Genomic DNA, 19,840 nt, shown 5'->3' with positions numbered 1-19,840 from the left:
CTTTGAATATCCCTCCTGCGCTGTGAACAAAGCAGGAGCTTCTGGACCTCACTGTGCCTGAGCTCTGCTTCCACAGAAAGGTACATCAGCCCTCAACTACAGAACAGAAATAAAAACTGGTGAGTTTAATGTTAAAATGAGCAAACGGGTAAAAATTAGTAAATTTGCCCCCCAATCATGACTTGTGCCCTCCTAGAAGAGCCCAGATTTCCTTCCTAGATAGAACTGAGAACTCAAACCTTCTCCTCCAAAACCCCCAAAATTAGTATTCTCCTTCCAACTGCCCAAATAGCCAATATTTCCGGGCAGAGGCCCAAGCCACTCTGCCCCTTAACTCAGTGCATACCCCCAAGCACCACATCCATCCCTCAAGAGCACATAAATGGTTCAAAGTAAATAAATCATATACACAATTACAGAATCGGTCCTGTAATGAGTCTGGAATTCTGGTTTGACATTATACCTTCCAGCTCCTTATTTGGTATGGAAAGGAAGGACACTGTTCCTGTTCATCTCTATAAAATAAGAGAAGTTGGTTAATTTGCAGCCTACTGATATGGCAAGCAGCCTGATTTGACTTCTCAGAGATCACTTTTGTTTTTATTTATCCAGTCTGCTTCAGTAAGATCCCTTATCGCTTAATTTCCATGTGCATAACAGGGTGGAAGTATTAGCCTTCAGGTTAGTCACACAGCTCACCCTGCAGAGTGCAGCTTTCAGATGGGCCAGTAACATTTCCTGCTCAGCAGCTGATTTTACAAGTGCCTGTTACAGCTTTCAGTCTACTAGTGACAATTTTTTATTTTAGCACTCAAGCTCCATCTAGCACAGAGAGAGCGTGCTCCAGAACTCAAAAATCAGTGCTGCAGCTGTATAGGAAACATCCTCCCATGCAGAAACCCAACCCCATGCTTTGTCTGAGACCAAGAGAGTGAAACAAGCTCATTGTCTGTTGCTTCTCCAGCCTTGGAGATTGACATGCTGCCCTTAAACAAAGCAGGTACGGGGAAAAAGCACCTGCATACAGGAGGTGGGATGGCACCTACTGAGCAGGGTGACTCCAGGCTGGGTTCTGCAGTGTGGGGACCAGTCCCACCAAGCTGGAGATGCACCCAGTGAGAGCAGGTGGCTCTCCCTAGCTTGTATCTGCTTTTATGTTTGCAGGGAGGTGGTGCAGCGGGACAGGCTGTGGCCTGTTGAAACTCTCATGTTTGTGTCCATGGTGTCTGTTTTATGTTGCTCTTCCACTTGGTGTCTGGGTGCTGCAGTACAAGTGGTCAGTTGCAGGTGGCTGGGAGGGTGCTGCATTGTGTTATGTGAGAACAAGCCATGGAGCTGGGAATGCCTTAACCTGCTCATGCTGCTGCAAATCATGGTGCTGAGCAGTTTCTTGGAGACCTTTCTGGGCCAAACTGTAGAAAAAGTGTTAGCTTTTCCCTCTGAAACTCTTGTAGTGCTTGGAAGGATGCCCAGGTGACCCACCAAATCCTGCTTTAGGGTGCCCTCCAGCACCTGGTGGGGGGAATGTTGCTGCTGTGGTCCATGAGTGACATTTTTCTGCCATTTTTAGAGCAGAGCCTATGGTTGTGGTCCTCAGCTTTAGATTTTGCAGGTCCAACATTTGCAGGTTATCAGATATAGATTTTTCCCAGGATCACCACATGGAGGGTGGCAAGCAATTGTCCACATGGCACAGGTGGTCTTGAGGCTGATGACCAGCCTTAGCCCAAGTTTAAACTGATGGGACCACAATGAAGGAAACTATTGGGTGTGGCAAACAGGTGATGAAAAACTGGCCTGCCTCTGAAGTAGTAAGGCAGGAATGGGAGAAGCTACCAGAGAAAAGGATGGAAGGAGTCTGTTGGGGAGCCTGAGGGTGACAAATGACAGATGTTGAAAGGGGGGAAATGCTGATTTACTGGTGTTGCTGAGCATGGGTGTGGAGTCAGCAAATAATGCTGCTGCATTGGCAGGATGGGGGCAAATGTGGAAAACAGGACTGAGGCAGGTTAATTATTTCAGAGGGGAAAAGTGGAGGGAAGGGAATATCAGGTCAATGACATTTACTGAGTAGTCTGAGTGTGTAAGGACAGTTACTGTAGGGACCTACAGAGCATGTGTGTGTGTGTGTGTGCGCGCATGTGTGCGCACAGCAGTCTTTAGCCCAGCTACGGGTGATTAAGTAAAATCATCAACTGAATCATGTGGAGAGCTTTTTGGTAGAAAATGGACACCTTGGCTCGACTGTGTCCCTGACTGAAGAATAAAGAACAATTGAAGAAAGTTGGCAGCTGTGCAACAAAAAAATGCAGAGTTGCAGAACTAAAGAACTGATACCCAGGATGTCGATGTTAGTGTTTTAGCTTAGCCAGTCAGTGTATAGACTAGAGTGTGTGGACAGCAAATGCACAGTACATTGTAACCAACTATAATAACGCAGCCTAATGCGTGCTCAATGACACAGCTCTGAGTATAAATTCTCAGTGTTAAGAACAATGAAGGTCTCTGTTTACACAGTACACAGAGTCCATGTCTCCATCTCCTCAGAATCATCTTAGAAAGTTTTCACCAAAAGATTACCCCTCATCACTAAAGCATACTCAAGCCTTCCACTGCAAATAAATTGCTCCATACCTCAGTAAAAAGCAAATGTTTTTTAAAATGCAGTTTTACAAGTACTGTTAAATATAATCTTTTCCATAACCCATTGACACTTTCCTTTTGCTTGACCAAGTCCTCTGAGCACTTAAAAAATTCCCAGCAATTGGTGGAAACACTAACTGACCAACTGTTAATACCAAACAAAAAAAGTGCTGGTGTTCATGGAAGCTTTTTAAATACTGACACATACACACCCACAATTTTTCCTCTTCTTGGAACAACAAAAACAGCTTGTAAGCAGATTTCTGAATGCTTAACAGCCCTAGGAAGGATGTAGCTTTGTGTCTCAAGTCTTGTAACAGCTTATGAGCGCATGACTTAGCTCACACAAATGCTTCCACCGAAGACGATGACTTAACATGCCCAAAGCAAAGTATTAGCATGACACATGTCGAAGCACCCCTACATAAGAGGCATTTTCACTAGTTACAGGGATCTCACCCAAGAGCCTCAGTTCAGTGGTATGTTATGGAGAAAAAAGAAAATGCAGCAGATATAAATGCTTTGTGTCAACCTTGTTTGCTCATAATTACGCTCCTTGACACACGTTTTCGTATGTAATACAACCAGTCACAACTGGGAACTCCATAACTTAACCACAGAAGAAAAATTTCGAGTACCAGTGTAGAAGAAATATCTCCTGGTCTGCAGGTAAAACAGTCCTTACAAAGCAACATGCGTAGTCGCGGTGAACGGAACGGGCAGGAGATGGCGCTCACTTTCTGCAGGTCTTTCTAAGGTTTGACTGCGCTCTGGCGTGCAACTGGAGTCTATGAGAAGAAAAGGTTTAAATATTGTACTGACTAACGCTATTTAATATGCAAGAAAAAAGCCTAAAAGCAGACCTCAAAGTACGACTTCTAACCAAACGCAGTATCGTGGCTGTTCTTCAGAAACTTCGATTTCTGCTGAGTATCTGCTGCATATTTCCTAAGTGTCAGGTGCTGAATATTCTCCCTCAGAACTCCAGTCAGCCCTTCCCAGAATTTGTCTAAAGCAGCCACTTTCATAGTTAACCATTTCCTGACATCCTTTTGCCTCCAAATACCACTGGTGAAGTTCTATTGACAGAGGTGAGGGCCTGCCCCATAATATTTTAGTACCTTGCTTTTTCTCATTGTAATTGAGGTCAGAATCAGGCCTGAAATCAAAATAGGTAGGGGGTTTTTTCCCAACTAGATCTTCAACAGCAACAAAACCCTGATGGCACTCACTAATACATTGCAATTATGGTCAATACAAACCTTGATAAAGGATGTGAATACGAAATCCTGAATCAGAAAGAAATATTGGTGATGTTTTCTCTTTATAGATAAAATATGACGTTTGTAGTTGTATACAAGGAAACTTGCAGCCCAAGTCACAGTTCAGTACTAGAAGGGGTTAAGTAAGTCTGCAAGTCTTTCCCATGCTGCTCCAAATGGGAAAAACATCCATCTTGACTGATTAATTTCTAAATCAAATGTTTCTGAATAATGAAGGAAAAGGTTCTGTTCAGAAGTGGTGTATATATAAAGGAATGGATGGAGGAATTAATTACTTGGAAATATGACTTAGATAATTTTATACATTTGAAAATCTGAAAGTCTTAATAGAGAGGCCATACTAGGAGCCCTCAACAGAAATGAGAAATGAAATGCCATCTTCTAAATCAGAAACTTTGAAATGTCATTCCGATACTTCAAATTTGATGAGCCAAACAGAATCTGGATCCTGATGTTCAGAAAATACATCTTCACAGCTTTGTAAAATCTCTTTTAATGGACACCCAGATCATGACAGCCAGATTTCCTAATGTCTTCTCCAAATCTTCACTCCTGTTCCTCATCCTTGAGGTTAGCTGTGTCTCCCCTTCTCAGCCCCTCAAATGATTCCTGTAGATTTTTAAAAGACAGCACACCAATGTTTACATGTTCTGCAGCCCAGTGCTTGTCTGCAGATGCTCAACACTTGTTTAATCATCACACCAGAAATGTGCCATCATCATTTGGGTTCCACCTTTTTGCATCAATGTAATGCCTGCTCAGGAAATCTCCAGCTTTGCTCCAGTGAAGTCCCTGTTTACTTCAGCATTTGTGATGACAGCACGAACTGCAGAGTGCCCAGAGTCTTCATCCACCCCCAGCTGACAGGGACAGTCATTCCTCTGGTTTTGTAAATCCAAGGAAAGAACACACCTGATCAACAATGGAAATACACTGTTGGAAGGAAGAAATTCCTCCTCCAGCTCTGTGTCCTGCCAGCAGAATATAATTCATATGAACAACGCATGAGACAGTTTGAGAAAAGTATATGAAAATTATTTTCTCTCTGAGCAGTGAAAGTAGAAACCACTTTTCTCTGTTGGAATACAAATGAACTCATACACAGAGAAATATCTTTCTTTCAAAGGCTTCTTGTATTTTAAGTCTTTATAACCAGGGAGCAGCCACCATAGCTGCATGGCAACAGTGCCTGGTATCCATTTTCCTATAAACGTCATTTCTGTGATCTCAGACTTTGCTAATGTATGAGAATAGGTGTTGACTACATATCAGAGGTCTGGTAACATTAACAAATTAGTTAAGCACTAAGGATTTTCCATGTTTCTCATATTTTTGAAAGCCTCAGGAAACTTTTATGTATTTAACATAGGTGAATCTTTGGATCAGGTACTAAAACAGTCTAGAACAAAGCCAGACTCCTGGAGAGCATCCTATTCCGTGTTCAAGTAAGGCATATAAAGGCAAGAGATTATCTCTTTGGGATACTAATTAATCTAGGTGGGATGTATGTGCTTCTATGGTATGGCATTGCCCTGGGAGTTCATGTCCAGTTGCTCTGTCTTGGTCTCCTTTGCTTACATGGTGCAAGCAGTGCACATAGCTGTTAAAATGGCTCAATCTCATGGTGGTTTGTTAAGCCACTACTTTAGGGACACCGATGCCAATCAGTGGGCTGGTTTTCAGTTGTCTCTGTATTTTGTGATCTTTCACATGACAATTTGCTTGGACCACAGGGCCCTTTAAACTTAGCAGCCAATTACAGATGTCAAACACAAGTGCAACATAAAGGCAACAAAACAATGCTGCCTCTCAGGTATTGCTCTCCTGGTGTCCAGTCACCTGAACCTTGGACTTCTTCATCAGAAGTGGTATCTTTATGTGTTATAGTCTTTAATGTTTTTTTTCTTTCATGAACTTCTCTAAGACTTGGAATCCTTCTACAGTTTCATCATCCACATCTTGTGTCAATCACTTCCATGGATTAACATGTTGTGGGAAAAATTATTTCATTCCCTTTTGAATCTGAAACCTTTTGGTTTCACCTGCTGTTCCCTTGTTCCCATAGATGAGTACTTCTTTTTTTCTTTACTTTTTCCCATCCTGCTCCTGATTTTATAGATTCTTACCATATTCATTCCTTATTGTCTGCTTTTTTGACCAGTCTGCTTTTCTCAGGGGAGCAAGCCCCATAAGCTTTCACGTTGCCACTCTGAGAACTTGAACAGAGCTTTTTTTTCCTGCTTTATCTTTTTGTGATTGGGGGTGGTGATAGGACCTACACCCAGCATTCAAGAGGTGGGCACACCATGGAGATGTATAAGGACACAACAAAATTCTCTCTTTTATTCTTTACTCCTTTCCTGATAATTTCTAAGATCCTGTGGGGTTTTTGTTGTTTTGTTTTGTTTGTTTTTTTTTTTCTAGTGGACACTTAGCTTCTGTTTTCGTGTTGGTATTGATTAGGTGAGAGATCCTGACACTCCCATTTAGTTTTGGTATTCAGTCACAATTTGCTAGCCTTTAGCCCTGCTCAAGTAAGGGGTCTGAGCAATCCAGCCGCCTCCCTCAAGATAGCATCATACATCTTGGCAGCACTGGCAAACTAGTGTGGAGGTTGCTGGGCTGTGTAGGTACCCACCTGTGCACAGAGGCAGGGGCTGCCAAGGCTCTCCTTGCTGGGAAGCCCTGGAAACTGGACATTTTTTAGACAATACACAATATGGGAGCAGGCAACACAGTGTGCCTCTGCCATTTCCCTTGCCCCAGCACTCCCTCTGATGTCATATTTGCCAGGTATCTCTCAGCCATCTTAGGAGGTTGCAGTCACAGTTACTGGCAAGATTGCTGGTCCCTGCCCTTCTAAGTGCAACTGCTGAAAGAGCAAGGCAATGGAATGGGGGCAGGTGTTTTTTGTAAAAGTTAATTAAAATAATGTGACATTAGAAATTCCAACATGCACATCAGTCTTTGCCTGTTTATATTTTGTCCTATTGTCATGATTAACATTTCACTGGGCCCGCAGGAGACAGGCAAGGAGAGTGCACAGAAAGGGAGATTGCAAGCAGTTTATCATCATGGGATTGATAAAATGTCTCACTATTTTCCAATACAAATTGCAAAGAAAACCTGCTGTGAAAAGTCCTGTATTTGTTTTTCTTTGAAGACCCAGGCAACTGTTTAACTTTGTGAGCTAGTTATGACTGTATGCCAACATAGAGATGTTCACTATTGATGTTTTGTTAATTGGAAAGAAAACAAAGACAGAGGAAATTAAATTTACCATCTCCCCCAGTCTGTACACAGCCATCACTAACAACTCAAAGGGAAGTACCAGGAGGCAACAGAAACTTCAGATTGTAGGCACATTTAATAGAGCTGACATGTTTGTGTGTTTGTTTGTTTCTATTAATACGTTACTATTTTCTTGTCCTAAGAGGGTAAAACATGAACTATTTAACACAGCTGACAGATACCATACAAGGATTTGTGTTCTCTACAGAGGATGGAAGCAAGGACAGTTAGCCTGAGAGGAATACAGAGAAATTGTCAGAGCAGCCAGGGATCAGGTTAGGAAAGCTAAGGTCCTGGTAGAATTCAATCTGGCCAGGAATGTCAAGGTCAACAAGAAAAGCTTCTATAGGTATGTTGGTGATAAAAGGAAGACTAGGGAAAATGTGGGCCCTCTCCCGAAGGAAAAGTTGGTCACCCACCATGTGGAGAAGGCTAAGGTACTCAATGACTTTTTGCCTCAGTCTTCACTGGCACAGGCTCCAGCCACACTGTCCAAGATGCAGAAGGTAAAGGTGGGAACTGGGAGAAAGGACAACTGCCCACTGTAGGAGCAGGTCAGGTTTGAGACCATCTAAGGAACTTGAAGATGCACGAGTCCTGATGACATGCATCCACGGATCTTGAGGGAACTGGAGGATGAAGTGGCTGAGCCACTATCCATCGTATCTGAGAAGTCATGGCAGTCCAGCAAAGTTCCCACTGACTGGAAGGGGAAACACAAGCCCCATTTTTAAAAAGGGAAATAATTGAGGACCTGGGGAACTACAGGCCAGTCAGTCTCCCCTCTGTGTCTGACCAGATCATAGAGTACACCCTCCTGGAAACTATGCTCAGGCACATGGAAAATAAGGAGGTGACTGGTGACAGCCAATATGGCTTCACAAAGGGAAAATTGTGCCTGACAAATCTGGTGGCCTTCTACAACGGGGTTACAACACTGGTGGATAAGGGAAGAGCAACTGATGCCAGGTACCTGGACTTGTGCACAGCATTTGACACTGTCCCATGCAACATCTTTGTCTCTAAATTGGAGAGACATGGGTTTGATTGTCAGACCTCTTGGTGGATAAGGAACTGGCTCATGGTTGCACTCTAAGGGCTGTGGTCAACAGCTTGATGCTCAGGTGGAGAGTGGCGAAGAGTGGCATTCCTCAGGGGTCTGTGTTGGGGCCAGTGCTGTCTAGTATCTTTGCTGAAGACATGGACAGTGGGACTGAGTGAACTCTCGGCAGGTTTGCTGATGACACTAAGCTGTGTGGTGCAGCTGACACACTGGAGGGAAGGGATGTCATCCAGAGGGACCTTGACAGGCTTGAGAGGAGGGCCCGTGCATGAAGTTCAAGAAGGCCAGGTGCAAGGTCCTGCACATGGGTCAGGGCAATCCCAAGGACAAATACAGGCTTTGTGGAAAATGGGTTGAGAACAGCCCTGTGGAGAAGGAGGTGGGGGTGCTAGGGGACAAAAATCTCACTATGAGCCAGCAATATGCGCTCACGGAAAGCCAACTGTACCCTGAGATCAATCAAAAGAAGTGGACCAGCAGTTTGAGGGAGGTGATTCTCCCCCTTTACTCTGCTCTCATGAGTCCACACTTGGACTATTTCATCCAGCTCTCGGGACCCCAACATAAGAAGGAGATGGACCTGCTCAAGTGAGTCCAGAGGAGGGCTTCAAAGATGATCTGGTGCTGGAGCACCTCCCTTATGAGGACAGGCTGAGAGTGTTGGGGTTGTTCAGCCTGGAGAAGGCTCTGGGGAGACCTTATAAAGGCCTTCCAGTACTTAAAGGGGGCTACAGAAAAGATGGGGAGGGACTATTTATCAGGGAGTGTAGTGACAGGACAAGGGGTAACAGTTTTAAACTGAAAGAGAGTAGATTCATATTAGATCTAATGAAGAAGCTCTCCACTGTGAGGTCAGTGGGACACTGGCACAGGTTGCCCAGAGAGGCTGTGGCTGCCCCCTCCCTGGCAGTGTTCAAGGCCAGGTTGGACGAAGCTCTGAGCCTGGGCTAGTGGAAGGTGAGCCTGTCCATGGCAGGGGGATTGGAACTGGATGACCTCCAGGGTCCCTTCCAACCCAAACCATTCTGTGATTCTATGTTCCAGATCATAATTTGATGTATTTATTAATTTCCTTGTATTAGAAAGAAGAATATTTTTTAAAAAAAGACCCAGCTAGCAAGCATTTAGGTGTTGCTGAACAAGAAATAACAAGAAAATAGCTAACCATAGTAGCACAGGTTCTTTATATTTAATGTTCATGTCTCTTTAAACACACTGGTGACAGTTAATTTACTCCTGTTGCTCATTTCAGAGGTCTTCAGATGAAATCCTTTGTAAGCTACCTAACATTTTTGCAGACTTTGGTGTTCATAGCTGACAGATTTACAGCTGGCTTTGACTTACAGCTGACTCCAACGCGCCTCTATCCTAATTTTGTCATAAAATGTGATTTGGTTTTATGACCATGAGCAATTCTGCAGATAATACTGTGTGGGAGTTGTCATGCTGAAAACCTGCCACCTAGGCTCTCTGCTGTGCTGTTATCCTTCTGCTTTGTGGACTCGGTCATCTAATCTGTTTACTGGCTCTGGTGAGAAGAAATGGGCCAAATGTTTCACAGAAGCAGCTTTCAGTTAAATTGCATAAGGGTCAGCTGCCAGAATATTGTAAAATAAGGAGGAAAGGGTTGCTTCTGCCTTTGAAACTGGCACTGGTCACTCTACAGATCAAGCCCATTTGCCCCCAGGCTAAGCAGAAATGAAAGATCTAGGAAACATCTGTTACACTGAGAAGGTATACCCTTTATATAAACCTCAACCTTCATCTAAGATTTGTTGTGACACCATTATACAGTATTTCTAAAGACCTCTCCCTCCCTTGTTCCCTGCAAGCCTTAATTAAAAAAACAGGTAGTCATAGCAAAAGTTAGAGAACCTGCTGTTTGAAACACAGGCAGACACAAAGAGGAGAAGGAGAGAAGTGTTCTTTCATGGTTCATTTACAAAAATGAAGCAAGGAAAAATATGAAGAATGAAGGAAAGGGCTAATTTAGGGATAGTGAGTTCAAGAATGATTTAGTAAAGAAGAACAAACATGTAATATAGAAAACTTAGCCTTTGAGCAGGATTACCTTCTGAATACCTCCTCCAGTTACAGGTATTCAAGCTTTATTGAGGTGGGAAGGTTAAACAGAAAAAAGAAAAACTCAAGGTATACTTTATTCTTCAAATAGCGTGATAATATCTGAAAGAAAATTAACTGTTTCTTTTAAAAGTGTTTGGTTTGTTTCCCCCCCCCCCCCCCCCCCCCCAAACATGGTATGTTAATTGAAAGGCTGTTTATCTTCCTTTTGTGTTCATGTTATTTTCTTCATTTTACATCCTTTGTGGTCAAAATTTCTCACAGGTCTAAAGCAAACACTCCATATAATCCAGTACAGTTCATATCTGTCCCCAGCTTCCCCTGAAGCCCAGAAACTCTAGGGACAGCAAGACACAACATAACACTTGATATTAGATGAACCACTTGTGGCATGGAGCAGCTGAGGAAAGTGTGGCTGATTTTCAGACAATGACTAAGGACAGGAGTAAAAAGCCAGGTGATGAGACAGCCCTAAACCCTGGACAATATGTACAAAAGCTCAAGGAAAGGAGAACAGAAGTCATTGCTCCTCATTCTTGCCAAAGAATAATGCCAGTGAGGTTGGAAAAACAGGCAGAAGAGACATCAGATAAGACAGAAAGGATTGTAGTGAAGCTTTGCCCCTAAATGACTGAAAACTTGCCTCCTCTTAAAAATGCCAACTCTATTACACCTGATAACTTTGAATATCTGAGTCAGGAGTAAATACTGGCCTCTATGGAAATACACAGGAAATTCTTCCCACTACGATTTTCTGAGTGTCCATCTTCCCTCGTAATTTTCTGCTCCTTCGGAAGAAGAATATACAGAGCAAGCCACATTGTTTGTTTGTTTGTTTAAGTATGACAGCCTCTTTTCCTCTGTTACAGTTTGATATCGACAGAATAGTCAGTGGGGTACAGGTACGCTTTTCATATTTCTCAGAAATCACACGTACACCTGGTTGTGTGGGAGAAGCATCAGTCAATTAGTTCAGTTTCAGATTAGCACATAAGTAAAATGAGTTTGGAGGCTGAAGCTTACCAGCAAAGTTTCTGGAGCTGCTACCAAGTGCAGCTATCTTCAGGTACCAAGTGAGTACCTTCAGGTACCTCCTTGCACTTTGAAAGAATAAACAGCTGGGCACATTCTAGAAGAAAAAAACCAAGAAAACCCAGCTCCAAAATGCTAAAGTTTCTTTTTCCTCTTACAGACTGTCAGGTGCTGGGAAAGTATCGCATTTTTTGTACACTAACTAGACAACATAAAAAAGTTTTATGTATACTAAGAAAAGTACTCCTTAGAAACAGTGAAGTATGATAAACATTTTTGCTTCAAGAAACAGGTTTCACATTGCTCTATTGAGAGATACACAGGTGAAAAATTTGAACAGATCTTGGCAAATACGCTTAATCCTCATGGCAAAGGCAGGAGATATATACTAAACAGCATTAACAGTTCAGATCCTTATATGACAAACTTTCTGTGCATTACAGACAAAAATCAGTGGGTCTGGATTTTTCCTCTGCAGCATTCTGGGTGTGCAGGCTGAGACAATCCCTCATTTTAAGGGAAGATTGTTTCCTTCAGCTGCAGTATTACTTTTTATGTTATTGCATCCATGTTTCCAAGAGGCGAGCATCCACATCTCACTTTAATCTCAGTCAGAATTTTAATTATTCCATAAGGCTGAAAATCGAATATTTCTTGAATATTCAGAGAGATGTGAAATGGCTTGATTTTCATAGATGGAAAAAACATAGTTTCCCTGTCCTATTTATCTTTTAGATTGCAATCTTCACACCACTTTCATACCACCTCCATTTTATAAAGAGGAAACTAAGGCATAATCAATACTCAGAGATAAATGTCCATATTTTGCACTGCCATTTCAGTGGCTTCCAGCTTTCATGCCTGTGAACAGGTATAAGGTTCTACATGTTTGGTTGCCTATGCTGCCACAGATAGATTATAACAGTGATGGAAGAACTTTGCTAATTCTCCCTCTACCAATTTAACCACCTTCTTCTAATATAAGTCAACAAGGAATGCAGTTGTCAAAAAAAAAAAAAAAATTCAAAAGATGAGGCTCTCATGTCTAAAAGCATTTGTGAATTATGTATCTCTCCTGAGAAAACCATAGTTACTCTTGCTGAAAGTTTGATCTTCCTCTGACTATTCCTTGTCATGTCCTCCTTAATTTTTGTTGAAATAACAGAAGATAAATCATGATGAATGTAGTGTACTTTGTGTTTCTGGGTAAAGGCCCCTGCAGAATTACATTCAGTGATACCCATCTCTTGCCCATTGACTGTGGAAAAGTCACATCAAGTCTTTTACAAAGACACTGAATCTTATTTTTGAGATTCTAAGTGAAAATAAACATGCCACCTCTCTCAAAGAAGGCCAGCTTGGAAGAGCTGGTAAGTTTCAGTTCCAGTTCAGGTCTCTATTAACACTTTTTTCAAATGAATGGCACTGGCGAATGATGAAAACATAAAGCAGGCATGACAAAAGACCAAACTGGGTTCACAGTTTTGACTTCAGCAGGTTGACTAACAAAGCCAACTGAAATTTTAATTGAGGATCTTTTGGGATAAATGCAAAACAAAACCTGTGTTTTCATCTATGTTCAGAGGTGCAAACAGAGTTGCAAATCAGACACAAGGAAAATATCAGACTGAAGACTTATCCCATTGAGATTACTTTGTAAAACACTGCAAACTTGAATGGAAAACCCCTATATTATTATTATTGTTATTATTATTATTATTTCAGAGTCTTGAATGACTCATCAGCTCCTGGTCTACCTCAAATGGTCATTTTTCCTATCTCTATGTCAAAGTCGTAATGAGGATTAACCACTACATTTAGAGCATTTGAGATTGTTTTAGAAAACCAAGATTTTTGGGGATCAGCCTGACTTCACTAGACCTGGCAACAAAAAACAAAAGCCAGCCTAGATGAAGGTGAGACAAAAGTGATCTTAGTTTCTTGTATCCTGCAGCTTCTTCATATACTAGTTCAAGATGAAAAGTGAGATGATAAGACATAAGTAAAGAGATGATTACAGCAGCTGAAGTAACAAGACCTTGCTTGTTTATTTTTTCACTTTGCCTGCTCTATCCCACAAAAATAGTTGATTGTTGTTTTATTTCTGTTTTACATGTTAGCCTAAAAAATTGCTATTCATTTGTTCAGGAGAGGATATAAATGGAATAGAATTACATTGTGGGTTTAGAGGATATTTTTAAATTAGTGAGTTTTTTGGCATTGAAACTCTAAATTTGGTCTTGAGAAATCTGTGCTGCAAGCTTTCACTGGGGAGGAGTTGCCCAATTGATACATTTTTTTCCAAGTCTCTGGTCAACTAAAGAAAGATGTGCAATAGCTTAGGTTTTAACAGTCTTGCAGGTGGATGTGTAATACATTTTAGTAACAGTGAAATGAAGAATAAAAAACCCCACTGGAAGTAAGGAACCTGTTTTTTAACAATAACGACAAATAAAAGAGTTTACCAAGAGAAGACATGGATTTCTCCTTACTTTGAAATCTTTAAACAGAGTTGGATGTCTCTCTCAAAAGCAGTTTAAATAAAAAGTATTTGACTTGAAGGGAAGGTAAGTGGTTTGTGTTCTCCAGTCTACGTTTTACAGGATGTCAGACCAGATCAGCTTAATGGTCAGTTCTGGCCTTTGCATCGAGAGCATGTATAGTAGCCTTATTAAAATCATCAGTGAAATGCAAGCCTCTTGGTTACAGTTTGGCATCTGCTTAACAGGAACTTTTTTATTTGCAAGCTAAGATGGAACAGTGCTCCACCTGACAAGCACCATAATTCTTAGGAAGAACAGAATGAGTCAAGCTCTGAATTTGGCCAGAACAGTAAGTTAAATCTTTTGGGATTTCTTATATGAGTTTTAATTACCCACATCCCCTCAAGAGCCAATTCTGACGTTTTATGTCTCATCTAATCAATTAAACATCAGTCACTGAAGTCCCATGTCAGTGCGTTTGTTTGATCAGATCTGGTTATCACTGTGGATATGGAGCCCTATTCCATAAAGAAGTTGATCTTTTCTTAAATACAACTTGTTTTAACATAAAAGATAGAGAGAGATATAGTTAAGTGTTGCCTCAGCCCTTTCTGTCAAGGTAAGTGGCAGGCAGCCATATTTTGATTCAACACAGGGACACGCCTTTCTTCCAAAGCCGTTAAGTCTACGAAATACTTCTGCTTTGAGGCCACAGGAAAAGGAAAGGACACTTTTTACTCTTATGGAATCAAGTTATACAGAAATGCAGTTAACAAAATATTTAAGCAGCAGTACAATTTGTAACTGAATAAGATGCCGCTTAGAGAAGGGAGATTGCTTCAAGGAAAGCTTCCTTTGTTCAGCACTAATCAAAAAACCCCCAAACAATAGTACCAGAAGCCAGACAAAAAAGCAAATTACACAGTTGTTGAGCAGCTTGTTTTTCTAGCTGGGGGCCAACCCACCGCTACAGTTCATGTACTCGTAAAGTCTAACTCGTACAGTGAAAACAAGCCCTATAATGTCACCAAGTCAATTTAATATTAAAAAACAAAACAAAACAAACAAAAAACCCCCAACAACCCAACAAAAACCAAGCAAACAAAATGTGTTCTTCAAACAAATTATTTCAAAGTTGAAAGTGTTCTTGGGTGTAATGGAATGGAAAATGGAATTGCATCAGTAGAGCTGAACTAAATACTCTATTGCCAACAAAACAAAGCTGTAAACATTTCTTTCCACTCACAGATCTGTCTTTTGTTTCACCATCAGTGACTCATAAATGACAATTATTCATCACACCTGAAGATAATGACATGGTCAAAATCTCTACCAAATTTATTCTATTAGGATTTTTCAAAACTTTTTGAATATTGGAAAGTGAAATACTTTAATGCAGGAAAAGTTCAGTGCCACAGTTTGGTAAGAACAAAATCAAGGAAGGATTTTATCTTCTTGCAGAATAAATTCTGTGAAGCCATACCACTACAACTGAAATCAATCTTCTCTTCTCTTATCTGACAGTTCCCATTATCCTCACCATTGGGTCAAAACAAACAAGATCTTGCTCTGTTTTATGTTTGGGAATTGTGTCACTGAGGGATGATATTAGCAGTATGGGTGTTGTGTGATCTTCTGGTGAAGTGGGCATCATATATGAAGTGAAAAACTATGTACAGCTCAGACTTCACAGTGGTTTCATCCCTCCACACTTTTCCTTAGGACAGAACGATAGTGGTGCAAGTACTGAGGTGTCTGGACTTGTTCTGGTCACACAGCTGGTGACACAGGCAGCTTAAAAATTGACAAATTTATTATCTCTAATGTACTGTGCCTCCTTACAGTGGTAACCTGCTCAGCAGTGCTGATGACTAATGAAATATAGTTGCTCATTTCAAGGGACCATACATGGACTCAGTAGATTTTGTCAGTGGGAATGGAAATATAAAAAATAACTGAAAGCTTACCTTAATTTTTCCAGCTTTTAGAAGCCAAATTACATAATTCAGCTTCAGCTCAAGCAGATAGCAACTACAGCATCATTAAAGTTTGCAATATAGGATGTATATATCCTATTTGGTTTATATCTTAAGTATGGGATGTTTTATAAATGTTGTCTTGGTATTTCTTATAAAATAGAGCTATATATAAAAATACATAATTATATAAAAATAATTATATATTTTAAATTTTATATATATATATATATATGTGTGTGTATATATATAAAACCAGTTCTTTAAACACTCATTCTATTTATGATATCCAGACATGTCTTTCTCACTGGTTAACAGGTACATGTATTTAGAGTCACCGTAAACAGCGAAAACATATATGTCAGCATCTTATCCTTCCTTCCAAGAAGTTTCAGCCAACAAATTTCAAGGTCGGGTGTTAAAAATTTCCTTCCAAATCCTCCAGAAAAAAAATCAGCCTGCTGTCAGGAGTTTTCACATAATGTAAACACACCTCCTCTTCCATGCAGGAGAAGAATTTACCCTTAGGAATTAGGTAATTAGTCCTTCTTCTACAGGTAGATGGTGGCAATAACTAAACCATTATTCACATTTCAGATTGTATAAGACTGTTAATAATGCATCAGCAGCTCTGCACATTCAAGAAGCTAAGAGTTAGGAAATAGTATCATCCCTGCTGTAGATGAGAAGTGAATTTGTGTTTTGTGGAGACAGTTGACTTGAATGGCCATGTAAGTAATAACAATATATGGCAAAATTAATTGTGGACCTGACTATATATCCCTAGGTCCCCAAACTGCAGAGAGTTGAGGCATGGCTAAAGCCTTTTGAAAAAGGAATGACAAGTATCTTTTTCCTATTAAAAGATGGAGGAAAAGATCTTGATATAAAATATTATGGTTCACTTTTTTCCTCTCAGAAGGAAAAAATGAGAAAACACAGGATTTCCCTTTTTCCTCATTTTCTGACAAGTTTGTTAGGTATTATTATTTAATCTCTGTTGTAGTATATACACATGAGGTTCATACAATCACACTAAGGCATGGATTACTGAAACCATTTGAGCAAGTATTTATATCCTAAATACACTTGTACAAACCCACCAAAGTCTACCAAATAAATTGCCACTAATTTTTGTTTTGAACTAAATCATAGCAAAGGCAAAGACAACACTGAACTTTAAAATCTACACTAGTACACAATGGCAAATAGTACAGAAAGGTGAGCCTCAGTATGCGCCAAGGAAGAAAGAAATAGTTTTCTGGAAAAGAAATAAAGTGTCTGTAACACTTCTACACAACCATATATTATTTTTTCTTTAAATTTTTTTCCCCCCAATGGAACTCAATTTTCTCCATCAGAAACTGGGCAGTGCAAGTAGGTATGCCTACTGGTCATTACTCAAACACATGCCAGCCTATAAAATTGCTCCTTATGTTTTTCAGATCTGTTTAACCTATCTTTGATTGCAAAAGATCTTTAAAATAAACACTTGCAGCTTTTGGACTAGAAGTATAAACTTGGTTGCTTTAATGATTTATAAGGCCTAAACGTTTCCAGCAGAGCAGATGCCCACATTTCACACATGCCATCATTCAAGTCTATATAAATAATTCCATCTAATGGTAATAGTTTGGAGGCTGTGTGAATTTATTCATTCTCACTCAGTTGTGTCCCTGTCACATCTGTTTGCATAATTCTATCTGTTCTGTGGGTATAATAAAGTGCAATATGCACAGGAAGAGCTATTGTAGCCCCAGGTTGCCCGGGTGTCTGTACAGTGATAGTCTGGTGTATATGAGTGGGGCCAACTCAAGGCTTCTTGGCAGAGTAGGTCAGACTGAATTTTGTCGCTGCTGGGATGAAAACAAATTGACTATGCTGCCAGAGACTGTCTTACACGTGCATTAAGTACATTTTATGAAAAAAACACCCAAACCCTGCACTTATGAAGAACACCACTATTTAATCAATAGAAAACAAATCAGGCTTATTTGAGGGGTTCTTTCATTATTAGCTTAATAACTGAAATGATACCACCATGTCAAAAAATTAAGAGTGTCTGTCTAAGGAAATTTTTTTTTTTTTCTGTAAGATATATTCAGTCATCCAGGGAAAGAAATGCTGGGGAGTAGAGGAGCTCAGGTTTCTGCAATTTTTGCATAGTATCATGCTCTGCCCTCTTCAAATCAATCCTGACAGGTTTTTAATTCTTGAATTTCAACATTAAAGCCTCTGATTTAAAACTAAAATAGGCAGCAGGTTTTTCTGTTCTCCAGATGACTATGCATTGAAACAACTAGCTAATATGAAATAAGACACTTACTATATCCAGATCTGTATGCTGCCTAGAGACAGTCTGCACTGAACCGTGTGTGACTCATCAGACTGGGCATGTCTCTGGGATGCTTTTACTTCATTGCAAGAGACCTACAATGACAGGTACTGCCCACGCACCACACCACAACTCACATTTCAAAACTCTCTGTTCTTGTGCGGTCATGTAAAGTACCCAAGCAGGGAGGAGAAGTTACATAATAGAAGAAAACAGCATGATATATTTCATTTTCCTTACTGATCTGCAGTTAAGATGATGCATATTGCTAACATTATATGTTAAAAAAGTGCCTAAAAACCTCAGAAAACCAAATGCCATGCCTTTCCCTCCCATAAAAAATACAGAGCAGAAGACACAATTTATTTCTTCAGAAAAAAATGGGATAAGTTTTATATGGCATATATTTTTCAAAGGAAGGCTGTGCTAGCTCTTCCGTGTGCTGAGCATCTTTGAAGGTTTACTGATGTTGTGGTAAGGCATTAGCTGTCTTTTTCTATCTGCTAAGCCACAGAAATGCGGCGTTCAGATCACAGCTAACCTTTGCAGGAGGTTAAAACCTTCGCAGGAACAAAAGCACAGACACCAATATGATGGTTGCTACTTGTTCAACTTATTAGATGCGCAATTGCCTTATATATGCTCCTTAAAGGGATCCACCTTAAGCATGGCTGTGTTTTGGGAACATTCTTCTTTGACATGTTTGATTGGTTCCCTATTCCTCCCGTACATCGTGAGGTCTTCCGAGCACCTCTCCCAACACTTCCCCCTCCCCATGCTATATAGCTATATTTGTAATAATTGAAGTGCTTGTTGTTCTATTTCTTCATAGGTAGGGTTTTTTACTCCCTTCCCTTTTTCCTTTGCTTTCTCTTCGTTCTTTTCCCGTATTCACCACAGCTGCTGCAAGCTTCTCTGTAGTGCTTGCCCATACGTTGGGTCTGGGCGAAATGGTTTGTTTAGCAAAAGATCCAAGTAGCCAAAAGCCACAGAAAATCTGCAAAAACTTTTAAGAAGAAATGGTTATTTCAGGTTTTATACATCATGCAGGTGTCCATTTAATTAAACCATCCTTTTCCACTGCTGCGTACCCACGCCCAAACACTCTCAGCGACCAGCCCAATTCCCATGCCATCACTCCTGGTTCCTTGATCTGAACCAAAGGATAGTTTTTTGTCGCCTGGGTTGGCGTGTTTCCACAGGGGAGGTGTGGACTCGTCGCGTCTAACAAAGTGATTTAAAGCATAAAGGGCGCGGGACAAAAGAGTCTGCTGTCGGTCTATGGGTATTGTCCCCTTATGACCCTCCCCCTCCCCAAGCTGTTGTAGTTTTGCTTTTAGGGCGCGATGCGCACGTTCCTCTATTGCTTGCCCTTTTGCCCTCTATGATTGGTCCCGGTGTGGTGTCCATGTGCTGTTCTCCTGCTGGGCAAACATCTTGCTTTCAACAGTACAGCTTTCTTACTTTTTGCTATGCACACTCTTTGTCAGCCCCTTGGCTTTGCAGGTGTTCTTCACAACAGCTACAGCCTGTTGTTACAGTGAGGCCACTCGGTCTGGATCACTCATAACATGTCTGTTGGGGGTTTTTTTGTTGTTGTTTTTGTTTTTTAACCAGTCCACAAATCCCTCTTTTGTTTTTGAGCGATCTAG

The sequence above is a fragment of the Athene noctua genome, chromosome Z, assembly GCF_965140245.1.
Source record: "Athene noctua chromosome Z, bAthNoc1.hap1.1, whole genome shotgun sequence".
Lineage (NCBI taxonomy): Eukaryota > Metazoa > Chordata > Aves > Strigiformes > Strigidae > Athene > Athene noctua.
Note: the sequence above shows the minus strand (reverse complement) of the source record.